Genomic DNA, 3,912 nt, shown 5'->3' on the forward strand with positions numbered 1-3,912 from the left:
TTTCCACATCAGCCTTGTCACTATAACAAATTAGACTTTCCGCAGCATGTCATCAACAGCGCATAATAATAGTGTACTGTTAATAATAGATTTTACAGCGTGCCAAATCAAGTGCGCTGCGAATATTATTTCATATTTTACAATTAACAGCGCACAAATAAAGTGCACTGCGAATACCATTTTTCGCAGCGTGCAAAAATTATACGCTGTGAATATTAAATAATATTTATAGGTATTTACAGCGTGTATTAAATATATGCTGTTAAAAAATATTATTAACTGCGCACATAAATGTACGCTGTTAAAAAAATTAAAAAATATTATTTAACACTGTTAAAAGGAATTTCTCCACTGTTTCCTAGCGCTCGGCTAGGTTTCCCCATTTTCGCTCGCTCAGCCTATTCGCCGCTCCATTCCTCTCCATTGTCGCGAGCTTGGCCTCTCTGTTTCTCACACCGTCGCGAGCTCAGCCTCTTCGTTTCGATTTCCCCTCCCTAGAAAGTAGAGGAGACAGTGATGGTGATGGTGATGGCGATGGCGAGGCAGTCTCGGGTTGTGGCTTCTCTTCTATGTGCTTCTCTCCTCAGACGGCTCTCCCCGCGCCTCTCTGAGCAGTCTATCTCTTCCTCATCCCCTCGCCGACTGAGTTTCGGGTGGTTCGACAAGGTTAAGAGTGCTTTCACAGGAAAGCCCTCCGCCGACTCTTCCGCTTCCAAGATTGTCGTCTCGCTCACTGGTTAGGAGCAACTGCGATGGTTTCGGTTCCTAAGTCCTCTTCTTGACTTGTCTTTGATTCGGTTTCTATAAAATTCGCTGATCAGATGGACAGGGTGAGAATACTGGGATCGTTGAGGAACTTTGAGGTAGGCCGATGCAGCGAGGCTACCATTTCTGACGCATTCCAGAAGCACTCTGCTATCCTTTGTTACCTTGGCGCCATCGATCCATCGGGAGAGGTTTGATTTGATTTATCCTCTGCATTGCACTTTTCTTTTTTATTTTTAGTCCTTTCCAAGGGATTCCTGTAGTTGTAACAGAAGCACAATGATTGTTGTATGCTTGTTTATTTTCTCCTCTTGACGTATTGATTTTGGAGTTTGTAAGATGAGGACTTGCATATTTTAAAACTATAAGATGAGCTTTGCAGGTTGCATAAAGCTAGTGTTTTTAATTAAATAAGTTGGACTTCTGACTGATTCAACTATTTCATGCAAATCAATCTTAACTTATTATTGATTGATAACCTTGCTAACTGATTACATCAGTGATATTCCTATTCGGCCTTATTTAAATCTGATAGAACAGTTGAAGATCTGATGAACTACTTCATTATCTATTTAAACTTGCTGAAGTTTTCCACTTTTTTATGCTGTTGATAAGCGAAGAACAATCATCTAGATATTTTATGCCTTGTGAAGGGGGTGCTTCATACTGATTTTATTGCATTGTTAAATTTCTTGTTAATAAGGTGTGAGAGGTCTTAGAAACCTAACAAAACTCTAATTTATAGATGTTCTGTGTACACTACCAGCAATCTTACATCATCCATAGTGATGAGATAGCCCCAAATAATTAGATTGTCACCTTGTTGCTCAATTTCATGTTGAAAATCACTGATAAGATGGGTTTTGTCCAATTCTTAATGACCATAATTTGTTGGAACTCACTTGTGTTTATGTATTAGTATAACATCAATAGTATGTTGTTCCTTGTTTTTGTTGCACATGACCAAGATGGGGTAAATGCAAAAGTGGACATAGTCATGGTTCTTTTGTATAGTCAGGCATGTCTAGCATGATGCTGATTAAAATTAAGTTTTGAGGACTATCATGAGCTCTTATTTTGACCAAGTGTTCAGGACGCATACTTTGTATAAGGAGACAGTAACCTTCAGTATTAATAGAATAGTGTGCTTTGAAATGGACAACCTTGTTGACAATAACTAGTTTTTGTTCAACAGTTGGTTGATTCACATATATTATTCAAATTATTACATATAATTCGACCTTGATGATTCATTTTAAAATATCATGTGTCATAGGTGACAATTCTAGAACAAATAAAAACTCTTGGACTTTGGATGATTATCAGATAGCTATTAACATTCTCCTTTATCATAGTTTGCTTCTTTCTTGATCTAATGATTACTCCATTATTGGTTTTCCTGCACTTCTATTATGTTAATAATCGTCTTATGCATTTGCTTTAATTTGTATTCTCTCAATTGTTCAAAATATGTATGATATTAACTGCTTATTTCTCTGTCAATTATGATCAATATGTTTGGATAATTCAAATTTAACCTAACATTTAAAATTTTCTCCTAGTTTCTGGTACAAATGGAGTTTGTTTTCTTCTATAGAATTTGCAGAACAGCCATAAACAGGATGCAGAAAGCATTGCAATGCCACAATAGCTAATGTTGAACATGTTTTAGAAAGCAAAAGCACATCACCTTTAACAGATTCCATCGTCAAATGTGGTTTAATAATTAGCTGGGCTATGATAGTGCTCATGTAATTGGACCAGGCCAAAGGTTCTTTGTGCTGAGGGAAAGAATAATCAGGAACCCAACTTCAACACTCATCATCAACTAGCTCGTAAAAGTAACGTTCATATCCTTGCAAATGGTTTTAGGATTTTTTTTTCTTTTCTTGATGTGGACTTTCAACATTATCATTTTCTTCCTCTAAGAAGGTTCAAAAAAATCCTTCTCTATCAAACAGAAATACTGCACTTAAGAAGATGCACAACCCCATGAAGAACAACATTTTTCAATTTTGCTTTGATTACCAACATCCAAAATGCTGTCAATTCTTCATAGGATCTCCATTTAGTATCTTATATGTAATAATACTAATTTGTTTGAGATGAAAGTTGAAACCACATACTATCACTAATTGTACATTGTAGTACACTACAAAAATAAAGGCTATTTACGATGAATTTTACGATGAAAAAATATAGATTTTTCGTCGCAAATTCAATTTGCGACGAATTTGACGACGAAAATATTTTCGTTGGCAATATAGCTCACCGCAACGTATGGCGATGAAAAATTTAAAATTCGTTGGAAATTTGGCGACGAAAAAAAAATAAATTCGTCGCAAATTTTAGCGACGAATTAATTTATTTGTCGCCAAATTTAGGGACGAAAAATTATTTCGTTGCAGAGTTTGGGACGAAAAACTTCTTTCGTTGCAAAAAGGGGCGATTAAAACTAGGTACATGCGGTAGAATTGGCAACGAATTTGAGTAATTTGTTGCAAAATTGGCGACAAAAAAATTTTTTCGTCGCAAGTTAAAGTGCACAAAACTCTTCTCTGAATTGCTCCATTTGGCGACGAATCACTGGATTCGTCGCCAAATTGGCGACGAATCAATAATTTCGTTGCCAAATTGGTGACGAATCCAGTGATTCATCGTCAAATTGGCGACGAAATTGTTGATTCGTCACCAAGTTACGATACTACAGTATAATTACGATATTTTTGCGATGAAAACTGGATTCGTCGCCAAATTGGCGATGAATCAATAATTTCGTCGCCAAATTGGTGACGAATCCAGTGATTCATCGTCAAATTGGTGACAAAATTGTTGATTCGTCACCAAGTTACGATACTACAGTATAATTACGATATTTTTACGATGAAAACTGGATTCGTCATAAATTTCATCGTAAACTAAAAAAAAAATTCACAGATTCAATTTGTTTCTTCAAAATATGAAACCTGTTTATAATTCAATATCCACAACCACATAAAAAACATCCAAACACATTCACATAACATCCCAATACATCGACAACCATATAAAAACATCCAAACACATCCAAATAACATCCAAATACATCCACAACCATATAAAAACATCCACATAATATCCAAACACATCCACAAACATAAATACGTA

General features: G+C 35.8%; 1 pseudogene; it reads left to right on the top strand.

The window, feature by feature from the left end:
- Nucleotides 1–528: 528 nt before the first annotated feature.
- LOC141819508 (uncharacterized) lies at nt 529–2,520 on the top strand (annotated as a pseudogene).
- The last annotated feature ends 1,392 nt before the right edge of the window (nt 2,521–3,912 follow it).

This window comes from Curcuma longa, unplaced genomic scaffold, assembly GCF_044706935.1.
Source record: "Curcuma longa cultivar G26 ecotype Majalengka, Jawa Barat unplaced genomic scaffold, ITB_CL_G26_1.1 contig_7833, whole genome shotgun sequence".
In the NCBI taxonomy this organism is placed as follows: Eukaryota; Viridiplantae; Streptophyta; class Magnoliopsida; order Zingiberales; family Zingiberaceae; genus Curcuma; species Curcuma longa.